Genomic DNA, 21,487 nt, shown 5'->3' with positions numbered 1-21,487 from the left:
TCCAGGCCTTGTCCCTTTGCTTAACGAGGGTTTTTGTTTCAGTAGTAAGGAGGGGGAAGGGTTGTGGTCTGTCTGGGATAGAGTATATTTTTGATTGTAGCCCAAACTTTTTGTGGGTTGTTTTGGTATTTAAGTTGCATGTTGGTATAATAGTTTTTTTGCCTAGTTTGATATGATGCTTAACCTTATTCCTGAGTTATTGATAGGTTACATGGTCAGGTTGAGGTTTGCTAGTATGTCAGGAGATCCAGGCCTTGTCCCTTTGCTTAAGGAGGGTTTTTGTTTCAGTAACAAGGTGGGGGAGGGGTTGTGGTCTGTCTGGGATAGAGTATATTTTTGATTGTAGCCCAAACTTTTTGTGGGTTGTTTTGGTATTTAAGTTGCATGTTGGTATAATAGTTTTTTGTCTAGTTTGATGTGATGCTTAACCTTATCCCTGAGTTATTGAAAGGTTACATGGTCAGGTTGAGTTTTGCTAGTATGTCAGGAGATCCAGGCCTTGTCCCTTTGCTTAAGGAGGGTTTTTGTTTCAGTAGTGAGCCATAGGGCAAGATTCACTTTGACACAAACTGTTCTAGGGGGTGCCATACTGTTGAGAATGTTAAAAAAGGTATTATTGAAGTGTTCAACTGCTGCATCTAGGGGCAAAGTCTTCAGAGGGGACCAGTTACAGTGTCTTAGAGTGTATATCAGTTCCTGTTGTCTAAAAGTTTTCTTATTACGAATTTGATGGCATATGATGTGCTTAGTAGGGTTGATGCATTGCCTGAGTACATAGGTAGGTATGTGGTCACTAATGTTGTCTGGTAACCAGCCAGCATTTTGATAGTGGGTGAGTTTGTTAGTCAGGGACCAGTGAAGAATGGACTGCTTATTAGATTTTTTGTCTATTCTGGTAGGACACTGGATAATTTGTGAGAAGACATAGAGATTAATGTGGTTGCTAGGGTTTTTTTGAGTTGCAAGTAGTCCATTTGGTATTTAGATCACCCATGATGATGGTTTCTTGGGTGATATTGTCAATGATATATTGAAGGATCTGCTCAATTGTATTTATATTGTTACCTGGTGGGATATAAATGGCAACTATGGTTATATGCTTGTTAGGATTAATTTGTAGTTTGGCAAGAAGTAGGTCAGTATTGCTGGGGTAGATATGTTTAGATTTAGGGGTAACTGCGGTGGTGGTGCTGCGGTAGCATTGTCACCTCACAGTAAGACATTGTCCTATTCGATTCTCAGCTAGAGCGTCTTCTGTGTGGAGACATGCGTGAATGGGCATACCTTCATAGAAGGTTGTGTGTCAGGGCCGGCAACTCGGCACGTAAAAATCTACATTATGAAGCTCAGATCAGATGTGTTCCCAGGACTTAATGCCAAGTTATCTGTTAAACCATTTCTAAAAATGAGAAGGTTGAAAGCCCATTAACAGATATGTCCTCTGATCCCATTTCACATATCTAAATTACTACAGTCTTTTTGTCTATGTGAATATGCATTATTTATTTTAACTGCAGCTGTAACCCTATATGATGTACTTGGTGTGGCATGCTATGTATTATTATTACGTATTTTCATAAATGCTGGTATATATATATTTTTTATATTTTATATATATTTTTTGTATTGATTGTTTCATATACTATTCATCACAGTTCTGTATGATGTGTAGTAGTGATATGTGTCGTTTTTAAGTTCATCATATGCTTTGAAACAGCACTTTTATTATGCTGATTTTAGCATTTTTATTCTGTATTTTTTTATTTATTATGTTGATTTAAGTGTTTTTATCTGACATTAATTGAATTGAGTGGCTTTAATTGGTGGAGTTCCCGCCCAGAAAGTTATTCAAACTAGTTAGAGCTGCATGTTGTATGAGTCTGAAGAAGCCACGTAGGTGAAAGCGCTTACTCGATGTACAATAAACTATCCTGTTTGTACTTCAGTGGATCGTGATTTCATGACTTACGATAGTTACTGGATGTTATACGTGAATTTTGAATGCCTCTGGTGAACATCACTATTTGTGTACAGTTCCTGCTGTGTTCGCTTCCTCTTGACTGATTTTACCCTTTTTTATTAGTTTGTGTGTGTTTGGAGGAGCGTTCACTCCACAATTTCAACGTATCCTTTTATTTATTATATATATTTACATATTACAAAATCTAGACTAAAAATATATGCTTCAATGCACATATAACATTTAATGAATTTTTTTTTTCTTTTAACGAGAACACTTTGTGAAAAATTATGTATAAGACCAAATTACACTAATAATTCTACCAACCATACCAATGAACACACTTGTGATTTAACTATTGATGTAATTTCTCCCATATTCTTCTATACAAAAAAATAAATTTACAAATACAAAAGACAAAAATACACATTCCTGAAATACTCATCCGTGCAATGTATCTGGGAAAACCCCATTGCTCTGAACAAAATGTACTCTCCAAATGTGTCCACTGGTATAATAGGACTAGTTAACCTATTAAGCTAAAAATTGCCATAATATTATACTACAATGCTTTCAAATTCCCTTCAATTCAACATTCTAAATATTAGTGGCTTTAACAATGATATACCTTATCTGCATTCCTAATATGACCTGAATTTTCATACTTTTGCTAATTTATTCTAAATATTCAAATTATTTTCCAAATTCATTCCCTGAGGATATAAAGTATGAAAATTGATGATCATTCGATTCTCCAGTCTATTTAATTGTTTTTTGAAATCCCCATCTCTGAAAATCAGACGTGCCAAAATACTAAAAAATAGGCTCTTATCTAACCCTTGATGTTTGGACAAGAAGTGCATGGCAACTGCACACTCAGGTTTTTGTCTTCTCACATCCCCCAAATGTCCCATAATTCATACTTTGGCCTTCCTGGTAGCTTGGCCAATATACCAGGAGATTTGATTCACAGTCACAACCTATAATGTAAATGGCTCCACAGCTGTCACAGTTATAATATTCACTGGCCCTGTATAATTTGCCATTAATTCTTTTACCATTCAGATTTTTTTATTCAATTACATACTGAGCATTTTCCACAGCAATAGGTTCCAACCATTTTACCTATTGTGTCTGAATGTTTTAATTTTAAACTTTTTCTTTTCAATAATTATTTTAAATTGTTGTAACTGCCGTAGGAAAACACTATATGCTTAGGAAATAAAGATCCAATGGAAATATCCTCACTTACTATTTCCCAAGCTTGCCTGACAATTTTCTCCAAAACAGGAGAAAAGTCAGAGTATTCTTGTGACAAAAAAAAATATTTTTCCTCCACTCTTCCATCTTCTCCATCATCTCTAATAGTTCTTTGAATTGTCAGGATAATTTGTATGCATTTTATAGGTAGGTTATTTAATTAAATGAATGGTAATTGTTTAGCTTTTAATTGCATTATGATTGTCTAATTAGCACAAGCAGCTATTTAAGCTGATGTTTCAGAATGTCTTAACAACTTGACAAAGCTAGGAACATGACTTTGGTGTGGTTTTCAAGACCAGTTTTTGATTTACTTGAATCTTGTGGTGTCATCTTATTTGTTCTTGGTCCTGTTTTTGGTTCTGCTTTAGTTTGCTGGAATCTGATGCCTTTGATCCGGTGGAAACACCAGAAATCTTTAAAAATATTGACTGCAGAGTTTAACAGTGTTTTGGCAGCTTTAAGGCTCAACCGAAACTGATACAGTGGCGTTAAACCAGCAGCACGCAGCACAAACTACTAGCAGGTGCCAATGGTTCTGGTTTATTCAAGGCCAAATTCTAATGAAGGGGAAAGATCTAACGACACGGAGAGGCACAATGCTTCAAGAGCTGACAAAGGGCAACAACGTAAGGACTTTTGCTTTGCCAGTTGGGTAGAGCAGCAGTTTTCATTTAATAAAGGTACTGTTCATTCCAGCAGAACATCTAATATTGAAAATGAACTTGATGAACTTAAAAAGAAACTGTATACTTTAAAAAACAACCAGATTGAAGTGGAATATTTAAAAGAATGTGCAAATGTAAAACGCATCCCTAAAGGCTTGAGAATATTTAAATTTCCTAATAATGTGCAAGCGGGAACATCTTATTATTTTAAACTGTGTGACATCTTTAACAGGGCGGGGGTTGAAATGCTAACTGTTATGATAGAGGAATATGAAATGAAACAGAATGCTCTTACAAATGAGTTGAACACCTTAAATAACAATATTGTTACTGATTCTAATTTTGTGTCAATCAAACTTGATTATAGCAAAGCATTTGATGAAGTGGATGCATTTTGTAAGAAGGTTATTAGTAGAAATTGGAAAGAGATTTGAATGAATATATTTAGACAGCCCAGGGTGGAAATTCAAAATGCAAGTAATGTAGAAAATTCAGAGAAGTGAAAGGCTGGCTAGCACAGGATTTTCACCAACCTCCAGGCAGGGCAGTGGGGTGAACACATGAACATGGTCAGGACTTTTGACATTTTAAATGTAAGAATATGGAATTTCAAGGAAGAACTAGAAATTGGAGCATGCACATTACATACTAAGTCTAACTTCACTATTTACAACTATACAGAGGCAGTAATTGATGATATTGCCTTTAATGTATTTACAAAAGGTTTGCACTTTGTTCCATCAAAGAATTGTAATGTACCCCTTACTTTGATAGATGTTAAGTTATTTACTAGAAGTCTTAATTTGCAGCATTTATTTAAGCAACAGAGATGTATAAAAGTTTGTATAATCCTCCTATGCATTTGCTAATTAAGCTTTTTGAACAGTTGGTGGAAGAAGAACTTAGCAGTTTAAAATGTACCCAAACTGATAAAACAAATTTTAAACAAGCAGAGTTTGATTTCATTCAAATGTTAAAGAATGTATGTATGAGAACAACTATGAACATCTCTATCAAATGTTGTGGTTTCCAGAAATGAGCTACACATTTTTGGTCCAAAATTAAGTATTCTTTGAATGATTATTTATGGCAAGGTGTCATTAATGAAAAGCTGTTTAACTTTTTACATGTTCCAAAACCTAGGTCACCCATAATATTTGGGATTCATTTAGACCAATAGTGGCAGGAAGTGGGGCATAAGAACCGTTATCAAAATTTATTGAGCATGAAAAATTCACACATTTGCTTAGTTATGTGTGAAAGGTTCCTTGTAACAGTTTTGAATCTGAGTTACTGATGGTAACCATTGATATAAAAGATTTATTTCCAAGTATACCTCATGATATTGGTTTGCAATGGTTTTGTGAATTCTTCACGAAAGAAACAAACCTAAGCTCAAATTTAACCAATCTGATTGTGGAGCTCATGAGTATAGTGTTGGAAAACAATGTTGTATTCTTCAACGGAGAATTGTTCAAGTACCATCTATGCTAACATTATTCTACATAGATGGGAATGTGAAAATGTATTTATACCCCCATGGCACCAACACCTACTGTTTTATCTGTATTCTGTGGAAAGGAACACATGATTTGCTCTCAGAATTCCTAATTCACATTAACAACTCAACTAATTTTTTAAAATTCACTCACACAATAGAATTGCATGAATTACATTATTTGGATGTGAATTTATACAAGGATTATAGTAATAAAACCAGCCCTCATTTTCAAATTCAGTTGATTAGGGCATCAAGGATGTGCAGCACAGAGAAAGATTTCCAAAATGAGGTCATGACATTGCAAAAAATGTTTCTTGAGAGAGGTTACCCTTTGGATTTATTTCAAGTATTGCACAGTGAAGTGATTAGCTTATTGGGCAAAGAGCTTGTAAGAGATCAATCAGCTAGAGAAAAAAGCAATGAGCTTATGGGACCCAAATTTATATACACTTTTTGTAGTCAGGCACAGGATATAGAAAGAACTATTAGCAAATTTTGGCCACTTTTGACAGCACATGAAGAATTCAAGAATGTTCTTCCAAACAAACCAAGGTTTATTAGAGTCAACCTGAAGGAGATGTTTGAAAGAAAGAAAAGACAAAAACTGGTACATTTAAATGCAGAGCATGTCAGCAATGCCATGCAGTTTTAAATGATAAAGGTATATATTTACCGTCTAGAAAGATGAGAGTTGACTCTCCCATACATTTTACATGCAATTCAAGAGGTGTGGTCTATTTAGTGGTGTGCATGTTTTGTAAAAGTTTTTATGTAGGGAAGACGGAAAGGGAAATTAAGAGAAGAATGTTATGAGCATTTCTATGAAATAGCTAAAAATAAGGAAACCAATGCCCTTTACAAGCATTCCCTTGTATGTCCGAACCACAATTTTAAATTTATGATCCTTGAGCAGGTAAATCATGATTTGAGAGGTGGAGATTGGGAAGCCACCCTAGAATATAGGGAGCTAGTGTGGCAGCTTAGGTTGAATGCAGCAAACTGGCCTGGGCTAAATGACACTATCAGCATCAAACCAATTTTAAAATTAAGAAGGGCCAGATTATGAGCATAACCCATGCGTAATAGCACCTATGCATTCAAAGATATTGTTAGAGGGGAATTAGCAGCATAGGCAATGGGTTCACTTACCCATATATATGCATTCTGTATCCATTTGTTACCCATTTGTTACACATTTGTTACCTGCTCTTTTATGCATTTTGGTATGTTCATTGTGAACAGCATGCACTTTGGCAAGGTTTTGACTTTATCTTAATTTGGTTTAATATAAAATTTTAAAATGTGCATAGTACAAAAATTTTTTTAATTTAATATGAGACAGGGTATGTAATGACAAGTTTTTGAACTGTAGGGAGCTATGCCTATGTAATACATTTGAATTGTCAGGATAATTTGTATGCATTTTATAGGTAGGTTATTTAATTAAATGAATGGTAATTGTTTAGCTTTTAATTGCCTTATGATTGTCTAATTAGCACAAGCAGCTATTTAAGCTGATGTTTCAGAATGTCTTAACAACTTGACAAAGCTAGGAACATCCTAGCGAAAGCGCTTGTGATACGTGACTTTGGTGTGGTTTTCTACAATAAAGACCAGTTTTTTGGATTTACTTGAATCTTGTGGTGTCATCTTCGTGGCAGTCGAATTTGTTCTTGATCTCTAATAGTTCTACCATATTGATTGGGACCATCCCTCCCTCTGACTTAACCAATGTCTGTGACCTTATTTCTTGCTTTTTGTAGTATACGGTCATCATATCCTCTGTTCTTTAGTCTAATGTATACCTCATCCAGATTAATTTCTTTTTGATCAACTTCAGAGGTATTCATAAGAATTCTTTTGAATTCACCATATGGTAGGGAATCCGTCGGATGGGGGGATGCATACTAGTAGCATGTAAGAAGTTATTGACTGCTGTAGGTTTCCTACATGGTTTGTGCTGTACCCTTTTATCAGTATTTATATAGAACATAACATCCAAAAACAAAATGCTTTCCCTACCAATTTTCCCAAATTAACCTCAGCTCGTGTGAAATACTATTTAAGGTTCCCATAAATTTTACAAATTCTGCTTGCTCACCTTTACATATAAAAAGTAGATCATTTATGTATCTCTTGTAGTATACTACATTTCTCACATAGTACTCCTGTAATATCATAAACTGATTTTCAAAATCACCCATATAGACGATAGCATATGATGGGACAAATGCTGCCCCATCGCTGTTCCCCTTGTTTGCAAAAAAAATTCTTTCTTTTATGTGAAATAATTGTAAGACTAAATTCAAGTAAGGTCAACAAAAATGTAGAACATGGCCCTTCCCTCAGTTTTTTAGCCATTGCCTCCATGCCCCATCTTCTAGCAATGTTAGAATACAGAGCAGTAACATCCACTGTTGCCCAAAAATAATTGTCTTTCTATTTCAAATTTAACAGTTCATGACAAATCTGTTGAATATTCTTAACATGAGAGGGTATGGTTGTTAGATATTTTTTTAAATGAAAGTCCAAAAAACATATTACATTTTTTTAGAAAGGACCCTATTTCTGAGATAATTGGCCTCCCCGGGGGTTTTAACATACTCTTATGAATTTTAGGGATAGTGTACATAAGCAGATGTCTGGGTGTCTTAACAATCAATCTTTTAACATCTTTATGTTTCAAAAAAACAAACCTTTCTCCATGTTCCAAAATATCCTCTGAATCTGTTGAAAACCTATGTAAAGGACGGTATTGTAATTTAACATAATATCTTTCTTCAGATAGTGTATTTGAAACCATTTCATCATATTGTGTGATGCTCATGACCACCCAGTTACCTCCCTTATCAGCCATTTTGTATACTATCCCATTCAAATTAGATCTAAGCTCCTGTAAGGCCAACCATTCTTCCTTCTTTAAATTGTAAGATCCAAAATTCTTTACAAACTTACCATAACTGTTTTCCACATTTTTACACACTAAATTTTCAAAAACATTGATAGCTTGACTGCTCTTGGGGGGCATAAAACTGCTATGTAAATTCAGTTTAAGCATTTCCAAACATCCATATCTGGTGAAAAAAGGTTCAGATGAAATCTTGCTTTGTGAATTATCATTTGAATTCCCTTCATCCAAACGTACACGTGCTTCAAACATTTCATTATCATAAATGCTTAAATTCAGTAAGACATCTTCATCAAAAGATTCACTATCATTTACCCCCCCCCCCCCCATCTACAAGAGACATATCTGATCTACCTTGAAAAAACACTTTGAGGTATAACTTACAGCAGATTTTTTTAACATCAATAACCATGTCTGCCAAAGACAGAATTCTGGTAGGTACAAATTTTGCACCTCTAAGCAGCACTTTCTTAGCAATGTCAGAAATGTTAACATCAGTAAGATTAATAATTTTCAATGCATTCTCTTCATAATCTGAAACTTCTGTAAACCTTTCAACATTCAAATGAACATCTTGAACAGTATTCAGGCTATTTTCAGTACTCACTGTGCTGTAAGAAACACGGACATCATTTAAATGTCTGTCATTTACACTTACATTCAAATCAGACAATTCCTTTTCCCCATACATATGTGTTTCATGCACCCTTTCTGATATTTTTGAAATTAAGTAGCATTTAGTTCACCATTTGTGTTGCTAACTTGTTTAACCACACTGCAAGAAGCACAAAAACCATGAAAGTCATTTGTGAATGTATTACTTACACATTAATTTAAATTTGACAGTCTCACTTCTTTCTGTTTCTTCTGTTGCCCTTTTCCCGTGTTGTTTTTGCTTTGCGTTGTTGTTGAGTCTGTCCATGCCCTTCCATTGCATTTTTTGAGTTCAGGGATACTTGTGAATTTGTAGAACAAAAAGCACACACTCCTGCCAGATGTGGATCTGAGGAAGTGGTAACCACACGAAAGTGCTCAACCTTTTACAATAAAACTGATACACTACAACTTGAAAGAATAATGCTTTATTTGTCTCTGTTCAGCTTTGTTGGTGTGCTCACATTTTGCTTTTTTTACATACTTGTGAATTTACCTCCTCAAAGGAAACACTCTTTCTTCCTGAAAACTGTTCTGTTGATGATACAGATGAATCATGAACCCCAAACACAGACCTTCTGTTCTTCCGATAAGTATTGGCACGCCTTCTCCATGATTGAATGTAGATGGTACCATTTTCAAAATCTCTAATGTCTCTATTAAGTTTCTGTTTTTTACGTTCTGTTATGTTATTCTCTGCTTTTTGCACATTAGAGTTCACTTGTTCAAAAAATTGCCTGTACCTTAAAGTAGGGATTTCATTCTGAAGTGTCTCTTGTAATGTGGAGGTCTACCGCCACAGTTTCTCTGTGTTTCAAGTGTTCCTTTTAGTCAGGACCCACAACCAAGCGATGGTACATTGTACTGAGGCCTGCCTCCATTCGGCCAAAAGATAATTTTCATCTTCAGTAAAACCACCGGTATATTATACCCTGAAGGTATGATTTCATTGTCTAAGATGTGGGATTTAAGCCAAGTCTCTGTTAGGATGGCTATTTCTGGTAAATAATGAGATAGGATAGCCTCTATTTCATGGACTTTGTTGACCAGACCTCTATTCTAACATTTAAGTTTAGAAATAGTAAGTCTGTGCTTTTATGAGGTATGTTAAATATATTTGGTATTTGAGGGTGGATAGAGATGAGGTATTTATGGCCAGGGTTAATGTGTATGTCACCACTAATTAATTAGATGTTTTTTGGCTACATTTGCTAGTACTTGGATGAGATTGCATATATGCTTGTGGTATCTAACTGTATTATTTTTTGTAGTTATTTTGGGTGGTGACACTTTAGTATATTGCTAGTCAAAAATGGTGGTATTGAAGATGTCAGGAGATATTTTAAAGTGAGTCATTTGCTTTAATGTAGGGTAGTTTTTTGGTTACATTATGGTAGGCAAGAGGAAGGTGGTAAGATGTATAGTATGGGGCTAAAAAGATAAAAACATTATGGTGTGTTGGGTTAGCATATTGGTGTTTAAGAATTGTTTGAGGTGTTAAGTCTTTCAGGGAAGTAGTTTATTAGTAATAGTTTGGTTTATTATTGGAAGGAGTGTTAATGGAAGGGGAAGACTGATTAACAGTAGGGGTAAGAAGAGAGAATGTAGAGTGACACTAATGGGAGGGACTACAGAGTAGCTAACTAGGGGTATAGGTTAATTAGTTGTACTATTATTGGGTGGGGTTAGAGGTTGAATAATGGTTAGTTGGTGGAGTTTAGAGTGCTAACTGGATGTGGGCAGTGATTGGTGTGTGGATAAAGGTGGGATGGGAGAGGATTGAGATAAATTTAACTGATGGGGAGTGTGCGAATGGGGGTAGGGTAGAGGAGAGGAGTGAGCCCCAGTGAAGTGAAGTGAGGCAGAACAGAATGGGCTTGGGCTGAACCCTGGTCAGTAATGAAACAATGACAAAGAAAAACAATCATTCAATAACAAAGTTGTACAGGAGATGAGTAGAAATGCTAGATATTAGCAGCAATCTTGTAGTCCATATGTATCAGAAAACTAACATTTGTAGTATACTTTAACTCTGTAAAGAGGCTATTTAAGATGGTGTTTATAAGGGAGAAGAAGAGGAAGTAGTACTGTTAAAGTATGTTGCAAAAATTGAGTAGGCTACTTTCCCGGGACAGAGACTTAAGCTTTTAAGGTAGAGATTTATTGGGAGTGTGCAGAGCTAGGTGACCAAGTCCATGTGCTCACCAGTTCTTTTAGTACAGACTAAAAAGGAACTGCTTTCACATACAATGGTTGTCTTCAGTTACATAGGGTTTGGTACATTGCACTTTGCGTAAGAGTTAAGCACTGCGGGAAAAGCATCCAGGACCAGTTAGGGGGTAACCTGCAGTACTGATGGACTATAAAGAGAAAGGAAATTATGAGAGATGAGTAAGCTTAAGAGCAGGGAGGGTTCAGAAAAAGTAACAGTGTAAGTTGGATATTCAGTTATACATTTAGCAGGAGTCTTACAAGCAGAATATCAATCAAATCCTTTTAGAAACAGTACAGTTTATTTATCAGTTGTCCTCTTGAGAAAATAAGCAATGATAATGCAGTAATAGTATTACTTATATGATAGGCTGTATTAAGTATAAGTTGGTGACTATCAGTTTATAGTGACTGTTAATGCGCAATAATTAACTACATTTAGTTGCCAAGTTCCTAGTGAATCACTACATCTGTAGGCACAGCTGCTCTGCATATACATAGTTACAGTCTCTTCATGGTGAAATTATAGCATACTATAAATATTGCAAATGCAGGGATACAATCTGATAAAGTCTTTTGCACCACCTATATTTTTAAGCTGCGCTGCTGTGAGATCTGCAGTTGTTCACTGCGAAAGTCCAACTGAGTTGGAAGCCTCTTTTCAGTTGAGGCCTAGTGAGAAAAACTCAAAAAGCATTACAGTCAGTATACAGTACACAGCTGTATCCGCGGTGGTGGGGCTGCGGTAGCTTTGTCGCCTCACAGCAAGACATTGTCCCGTTCGATTCTCAGCTAGAGCGTCTTCTGTGGAGACATGTGTGAATGGGCTTGCCTTCGTTGAAGGTTGTGCGTTAGGGCCGGCAACTCAGCACGTAAAAATCAACTGCCAATCATTAGCGGACCGGAGTTCCACTGTGGTGACCCCTAACTGGAAAAAGCCGAAAGACACAACAACAGTACACAGCCATACAAATATTCATATAAATATACAGTTGCAGTTAAACACATATACATATAAGATACCTAAACATAATAGAACATTGTATAATGCTTGTTCATAAAATAAGGAACATAATGGACTATTAAACAATAGTACGTGATATTATAGTAGCAATTATAGGAGACATGAATCAGCACATAATATGATATATACTTAATGTAAATGGCAATAAAGCATTTCAAATTCAGAAGTGCATATCAAGTTGCAGTAAAGCATATCACCTTTGGTAAACAAATATTTTTTTATATTTTGTTGATGAATGAGGTTTATAAAAGAGGATCTATTGAACTGAGGCTAATAGAGATTAAGTAAGGGGTATAATAAAGTAAGAATAACTTATGGATGGTTAACTAAGAGTGCAGTAGTTATATCTAAAAAGTAAGGTCATGTGACTACACAGGAAAAAGGAAATCTAGTTGAAATGGTGGCTGTCATAGGCAAAAGAGAATTACTTGGGGAGAGAGGTCCAGTGACACATCTGAGTATTCTGGGAATATGATTTTAGTTTGTAGTTGAAGAGGTTTGATTTGCTGATCTGTCATGTAGAGGTGGGTAGGGAGTTCCAGATTTTGGCAACATAGCTAAAATAAAAGGAGTCACAGAGGAAGTTATGGGAAGAATTGATAGAGGGAATTTTCCACTGAAGACCAGTCTTAGATGGGGAGCTGTTTTGGGTAAGTAAACTTTTATGTGCTATTTTGAGCTGACAGTAGTTGAAGTAATTTGGGTATTCAGCTTGAGTTGTTTTATGGTGCTGCAGTGGTGGGTTCAGTTGTTTGCACTGGTAGCAAACTTAGCTGTTTTATTGCACCACTGCTCATGTTTTGCAAGCTGGGTTGAATGCAAATGTATGAAGATGGAGGCAACATTTCAAACTGGGAAGTATGTAGGGAGTTGTTTATTTGCAAGTGCAATCTCTTAGGCTGGATTTTGCTCTGTGTAGCAGTCCAAATTTTTTATTTCTTAACTACCTCTTGGACATGGAGGTCAAATTTTAGATTTTCAGTCATAGTGACACTTAGGAGTTTTATGTGGAAAATGGAAGTACCATCAAAGGAAAGAAGGTTAAACTTAATTTTGACTCTGGTGTTCGACTTGAGGATGAATTGCATTAGCTTCTTTTTTTTATGGTTTAGTACAAGGTTGGACTGTTTAAGCAGGGGTTCACTGGAGGTGAAGGAGAGTTAAGTGATGTTTTCAAGTTCAGAGATTGTTTTGGCTGTTCAGTGAATGGTTGAACTATCAGCATACTGGACAAAGAATGAAGTAATGGAGGTAGGAGAAAGGTTGTTAATGAAAACAATTGAAAAATAAGTGCTAAATATTGAGACTTGAGAGACTCCAACTGGTTTGGGAAAGTTAAATTTGGGTTGCTGCCATTTTATATTTTGGATCCTGCTAGTGAGGTATGCAATAAATCATTCTAGACTTGAGGGATAGAGAGGAAGAGATGAGAGCTGGCAGAGTAGTTTGGACTGAGAACACTGTACTGAAGATTTTTTGATAAATCAAAGGAAGTCTAACAATACAAGGCAGTTGTTGTTGTGCTTAAGAAGTGTGTTAAAAAAGATGGCAGGGCAGTATTAGTGCTATGGGAGGGAGGAAATCCATGCTGGAATGGTGAGAGAATGTTGTATGGTAAGGTAATGGTGGGGGGCACCTTTGTGGAGTGTCAGAATATGGGATTGTTTCCATGAGGTAGGGAACAAAGATTTTTATATAGCTCTACTTTTCAGGGTAATAACAGGAAAGGCAACATCAGTATTAGCAGCTAGTCTGAGGTATTCTGCATGGAGGTAGTTTGGGGCTAGGGCAGTTGATTTAGGTTAGTAACACATTGTTTTATTCTGGAGGTGGACGCAGGGTAGAGAGTAAAGAAGTTGCTGTTAGTAGGTGGAGATTTGTTTTGTGAGATTTACTTGGAGTTGTTTGTTGTGTTTAGTTAGTATTCTGCATACACTAATGAAATGACTACTAAATATACAAACTATGCTGAAGTCAGTTACAGTGGGTAAGGTGATGGTCTGTGTTGGTTTCCAGGATTGAAATAGTTGAATGATGGTTGCTTTTTTGGCATTTTACAATTTTTTTATTTTTTTTGGTTAAAAGTGACTTTGGATTTTGTTATATTTTATAGGTGATGATAGGACTGATAGCTTGTAGGAGTCTAAAAGTAGAACACAAAGATGCAAGTCTTTACATCTGTCTGCAAAAGTTCAAGCGGATAACAGGAAAAGGAAAACTCATTATCCAGAGTCTGCTAATTAAGAAGAATATTTATGTGTAAGAAAGATTAATTTTCCTTCCTTTAAAGATTCTGATGAGGAAAATTCTTCCTAATGTTTGAGTTCTCCACTAGAAGATATTTCTTTAATGAAAACATTAATTGTTATAAGACATGTCTGGTTGTCTTATGAGTAAATCCACATCTCCAGGAAAAAAGAAGATATATACTATATATATATATATATATATATATATATATATATATATATATATATATATATATATATATATATATAATATGTGTGTGTGTGTGTGTGTGCATATATATATATATATATATATATATATATAAAGAGGCTTTCAGATGCTAAGTGAATGCTTCTTCCTCTCTGGTCGACTTAAAATGTTCTAAAAGCCATGCTCCTATGACACCTTTTTAATTTCATAATGATTTTAAGTTATTAGGAAAAGTATGAAAAAGTAAATTTCCACACATGAAGACGTATTTCTCTTCCTTTGGATTTGAGTATTATGTAGGGGAAATTTACATTCCTTCCTTTCACATTGCAGATTCAGGAGAATTTAAATACCTCTTCTGGAGGACACATTTTGCTGCTGTTAATTCTGGCAGAAGGATTTTAGTTACATGTTCTCATGTGTAAAACACTTTATCTGCTACTTTACAGTGAAAGGGTGTCATTGAAGACAAATCCATCTTTCATGCCAAAAGTAGTTTCTGCAGTCACTGACTGATAAACGAAAGTCATTTGCAGAAAATGCACCTTTGCACTATTTCACCATATTCTTGCTGTATAAATCAGTTTTCTCACAACACTTCTCTGCTTCCAGCAGATAAAATAAAGCATTTTGATCATGTCCCCAGTCATAATCTGCTTATTATGTGTGTGAAACAAAGAGGCCAAGAAAGTCACCTTGAGAGTAAAGCTTGAGAGGTGAATCTTGGCGTCCATGTTGAGATCACACCATTAAATAAACCTGTTCATAAATTGTTGTAGTGCCTGGAGCTTTATCTGCTCCATGTACTACTAGTACAGGAAAAAAAAGCACAAAGTGTTTTACCAGCTTTCAAATCCATAAAGCATATAGCGAGCGCTGTCAGAAAGACTGTGTAACACAGTCATATATTTACACTCACCTTCCATGCTTTTCAACTGCCCAGATTTTCGAACAATCCAGATTTTTGCCTTATATGTTTGATCTGTTCCTCATAAAATCTATGGGCGTTAGATTACTGAGGATTGAATTTACAAAATAATGACATACTTTTGTGTTCAGACTTCATATTCTTCAGAAAATGCAAGCAAACACGTATCCTGTTATTCTAGCTACCTCCTCAGTTGATAACAGGAAGTCAGAGACATGTTAAGGGTACGGACAGCAGGCAGAAACAAATCTTGTTTTTTATTTTGCTGCTGTCTTTGCTAGTCAGCACTGGCAGATTTGATTGTCTAGCATGATACCCAGCCTTAACACATTAAGCAAGGGGTGCTTAACATTTGTTAAGATCGGGTCTCGTGCTGTAGTAGTACTTAACTGATTTGTCTTTTTTCCAAATATTGGATCACAATCACTGCACTCCATGCACTACATAAAAATTATAAATCCAAGAAAAGGAAGACACAGGACTTATTTGTAGCTGTAGAAGTTTCAGAAATTAATTTTACTTGCAAAAAATGTTATTTCAGATATTTATCAATTAGATTACCAGGCAGCGGATGTGTTGCTTGGATGAAGAACTGAAGGTCATATTTTTATAAATAAGATGTGTTTCTGGAACTTCTGCAGCTATGGTTGAGCTCTGCAGCTTCATTGTTTTGAATTTTTAAATACAACAAACCTCAAACCTCTTCAAGACCCAATAAGAACTTAATCCAGTAGAAAAGGAATGACATCAGCAGTATATTACAGAAATATTTCTTTAGAAGCGTCCATGTGGTGTGCTGTTCATGCTCCAAGGGTAAGAAAGATTTTGTTACTGCTGGGCTACAGGGGTTACTGTAACTGTCCCTGTCCTTTGAGTATGATCATACTATTTGGGAATCTATCCAAATGTTATGATTTGCTATGAGACTGATCCTCTCTAAAGAGAATAATCCCACTATATGTGAGAATACTTGCCACAACAGTGTATCTTCAATGAGATATCACTGTAAAAGTAAAACTACCCTCCCTCCACTTCCAAATGAGTGTATTGTTCCTTTGCTTTCTTTATTTGCACTATTATACGGGTACAATTTTGTAGCTGTACTCATGTTTAGTATTTTAAAATTCTGTAGTGGATTAAAATTACAAATCCTTATAAAACCTTTATGGCATATGAGGTATTGAGAAAGTTCCTAGTAATGTTAACTTTATATGGGAGCCTCATTCGCCATCTGAGGTCTGAAGGAATATGGTGTAAAGGGTTTCTTCACAAAACCCATAGCACACCACATTCCTTCAAATGATGCTACATAACTGAAAATACAACTGAAAAAGCTACAAATGTTGCAATATCACCTGCAGAAAATGCACATTGTATTGCTTCGGTGTACCCCTACCATACACAGGAACCATGTACCTATCCAGCACATCTGGTCTCTTGTATTCTACTGCATAAAACCCACTTACATGCAGACTACCTTTGCATGGCAAGCTTATCTGGGGAAAAAAAACAATAACAAACATATTAGTAATAATTAGTAAAGCCCAGCTTATAACAGCAATATGTGTTCCTGGGCTTTTAGTCATGGTAAGTATACTCCCTCTAGCTTGATGCTTGTGACCAAATTGCAGTGGCACAAAATAAGATTAACATGACCAGTGGCCCAACATGCAAATTACATGTGTTTGCATAGTCATCAGCTAAATATTGTCCTACTATATGTTGTTTATTTTCCCTATAACTGTATTTCTATATAGATGATCACATAGCAGATATGCAGACTAGGAACCCACATTGCAGGGACATTTTGCATGCAAGGTTTGCTGTGAGTGTTAGGGTTTCCCGAAAACATCCACCAAAAGGTTATAAGATCTAAATTTCACAAACCATTACTTTTTGCAGAAGAAAAGTTCAGACTGATAGCTACCTATCTGAAGGATTACTTTTGAACGCATTTATTAACTTTACTGTACCTTTAAGCACCTTCCTTGGTGTCAAACAGAGCAGCACACCAGTTTGACAAGAAGTGGAAAGTCTCAGCAACAGTCAACATTAAAAAAAAAAACCCGTATTTCTCAAAAAAAAAAAAAATCATGCACATCCATTGTGGTGCATATTATTTATCAGCAGCTTTGGCCTTTTGCAAGATCAGCTCACAAATGTATGTGTTACGAGTGAAATGATGAGAGACCTGTTCATGTTCAGTGTCACAGTGGAAGTGTTACTTACACATTGGTTACTTCAGCTTTCAGCGCAGGGTGAACATCCAGACTAATAATGGTTCCTTTAATTTGGTCTGAACCATGCTTACAGATCCATCCATTCATTCATTCATTCATTTATTCATCTGCAACCCCTTTTCCATTTTTACAGATAGGGTCAGGGTGTTACTTCAACAGTGACAATCAACTGGAGCCAAGGCTTACATCTTGCAGCAGCTGCACTTCCACACCACACATTCTCATGCACACTCACACCTATGGTCAATTTAGAGTACCCAATCCACCTACTGCATGTCTTTGGAATGTGGGAGGAGGACATGCAGACTCCACACAGAAGTTACCCTAGCCAAGAATTGGACTGGAGAACCTCTTGCTGTGAGGTGACAACACAGTCTGCTGTGCAACTGTGCCCCCCCCCAACTCTGTACTATGCTTGCAGATGTCACAGTCAAAAGGATACTGAACAATACATGCATAGAATATTTGTTCAGCGTTTTCCCCTGATCCTAAAAGGACAGGACGCTAGATGTCTATTTGATATCTAAATAATCTAATTTCCATAGTATCCATGTTCCAGACTATCATAAAGTAGGCTACTCCTTCTAAGCCTACCAATGTCCCATACTTATGTGACACTTGTATATAAGGAGTTTTTCAGAACCTTTTGCCAGGCAAATGTTTCATGTTTAGTGTTGCTTTTTGGGGTGTCTTTATAGTTTGTGTTCTTAATACAATATTTGGGCATAGTTGCTACAACTGTTCAAAAGACATTTTAATTATTTTTTTTTCCTTCACCAGGATGACTAGCTCATTTTGACCTTCTCCAGGGAAGGTTTGTTACCTTTTCCCAACCAGCCTGTATTCCTGTTTGAGAAACTGGATGTCTTAATAAATTTTTTGGAGTCCCACCACCTGTTTTCTTACTTAATGAACTTTCAGGAATTTGTGGTAGCCTCGAGCCAGAAATTTCTGGCCCAGGCAGGTTCAGATTTTGTGGAACCATGTATGACAGCTTTCTTGGTCCAGAAAATCAGCAATGAGGTCCAGGCTTCTGGCCATATTGAAAGTGTCTTCATATCACTTATACAGAATCATTACTTAGAGCATAGTGGACTAAAACTTCTGATAGCCTGGACAGTTAAGTACTGATAATGAATCCAGTCAAGAAGGAATTCAAGTGGAAACTTTATGCATGTCATGTACCAGAAGGGGTCCCTACTCTTTTCAAATACACCAAAAACATCCCTGATGATTTTCCTATTTATTTATTTATGCATTTATTTATTTACTTACTTTTTGTTGCCTGAATTAGTCCCTCTAGACATTACCTATTTTGACGTGAGACCTGAGATATTATTAATCTATTTTTAAGTGAGACATTTGTTGATATCCATACTGACCATGGAAGCATTCTGACAGACTGAAGAGCATGCCTGTATTCCATTCAAACCAGCAGTTACTGAGTCATAATAAGCTTGTTTGTATATCACTGTGCTGAAAATATAGAGTGGTCTTGACTCTGGAGACTTTCCTTCTCAATTAGTACTACAAGGAAAGTATTTCATCAGTTCAGAAAACACAGCTGTTTCTCATGAACAAATACATTTAGGGGCAATATGTATTCATACCAGCTGTGCCATGGCAATAGCACATGGTCTGTTTCTGGTGGCCTAGACTATTCTTGTTTTTCAGATAATACTGTCTCACTAAGTTAGTTAGGTCTAAAGTTAATTGGTTTGAAGCCACAGATGGTATCATGCAAGAAATCTAAAAGCTTTATAGTTTTCTAACATGGAACCTGGTTGACATGGCCAAATTTGCACACTTACTGTTGCTTGCTTGACACAGAGTTTAATTTTATTTGGCTAAATGCATTGACCATTTTTTTAAACTATAGTTTATTTTAAGCCTTCCTTTTCTTTTATCTAATCCAGGGGTGTTGACCAAGTTCCATTTCAAATGAGTGAAAAGGGTTCTTTCCTCATCTTTGCAATGCAAACAGGGTTGCTGCCTTTAGGTAGAATTTGTTGATAATGCCTGGACATTTATATGACTGTAAGATGTTTCAGAGTGTGCTGAAATTAACTGTCTGAAATAATTGCATATTTGGTCAGCTAAAAATTGATTATGCTTGTGTTTCACACAGAGACTGCATCCTTTTCTTTTTTTTCTTGCTCGCTTCCTCACATCTGACATGTAACCCCTCCAGGTTACTCCACTGAACAATTTATTCCCCTTGGCAGGAGAGCACTATGACCCATTCATTTCCCTTAGAGTAGATATCAAGCACAGGGAGTGGTGCTGTTTTCAGCGATGGGGTCGGGATCTGGGAAGTTTCCCCTTGATCCAGTGTACTTTCCTGCATATACCCCTTGACATCTCAGAGGTTGGGCTTGCATTGTATATTGCTTGGGGCTAACTCTAATAAACCTGCACCCTGCCTTGCGACAAACACTTTCACTGGATTCCCAATCTTCACTAAAGAGTTCAAATCTTGCACCCTCTCCTGGACATGTGTCTGCTGCCTCCCTCCCATCCAAATAGAAACAAACAGACTAAACCCTGTATTATTTTCTCACACTCCAAGTCAGGTTCTTCATTTATTCAGGTCATAGTCAGGATTATATCCCTCTACTCCTCTGATTAATGATTTTGTTTCCTCTCTAAGTCTCAGTTCTGTGAGTTATTTAAGTTTTTTTTTTTTCTTTCACAGATGAGTCAGTATAAGATATACCAAAAGACTTGTTGGAGATGGCTATATATATTTATGAAGCCTCATTCACTTTTGCAGTACCACATTTATTTTTTATTTATTTAATTAATTTATTTATTTTACATTTCTTTACGGGGAAAGTCCAACTGGGATAAGACCCATTTTCAGCAGAGGTCCGGGGAGAAAAGCTCCACATATAGAGGTTATAAAAAAATTATGCAAGAAATTATACAAAAAATATGCAAGACATACAGTCACCAGAAATTATATTCAATGCTATTATAGCTGACATTTGTATTATACAATCATCTGATGTAATTCCTTATGTAGTGTAGACATTGTAGTTTCTCAAAGTAAGCGAGGAAGGGTTTGTAGGGGGGAAATTTGATAGAAAAGGATGCGATTAGAGATTATCTAGACACGAGAGAGAGCAGAAATTATGAGGTGGTCAGGTAAGAAGAAAAAGTACGACCAGAACTATTAAAACTAATTAGCCAGGAGTAGTACAGGAACAAAGCCAGGTGTCAGTAAAATAATTTTTAAGAATCTTTTTCAATTGGTTGGTATTTATGTTGGTTCTGATGCTGTGAGGTAGTGACTTCCACCTTCTTGCTACATGATAAGAAAATAGGGAGTCCCCTGCCGTATTAGTGGATTTGGCCACTTGCAGTAGAGATGTATTTGTTGAGTGAAGATTTCCATTCATGGTATAGGGCTGGAGAATATTTAGAAGGGCTGGGTTTTTTTTCAGGTTGATATACTAGTTTGTGTGCTAAGGTTAACTGGTTATAGGATAGGAGTTGTGGGAGTTCTAACCAGGAGAGTTTTTTAAGGAATGACAGTGGTGGGTATGATGTGGGTAGTCAGTTGCAAATTTAGCTGTTTTATTATAGTATGTTTCAGGTTTAATTAAATCTGTCTTTTTAAGGTTGGTGAGAGTTGGAGAAGCATACAGAAGTGTTGTTAAAAGATGGGTTCTAGCAATGGCAACCCTAGAGG

Source organism: Protopterus annectens, chromosome 5.part0, assembly GCF_019279795.1.
Source record: "Protopterus annectens isolate FY-2018-M chromosome 5.part0, PAN1.0, whole genome shotgun sequence".
Taxonomy (NCBI): Eukaryota; Metazoa; Chordata; order Ceratodontiformes; family Protopteridae; genus Protopterus; species Protopterus annectens.
The sequence above is the reverse complement of the archived record's forward strand: the minus strand, read 5'-3'. Positions refer to the sequence as shown.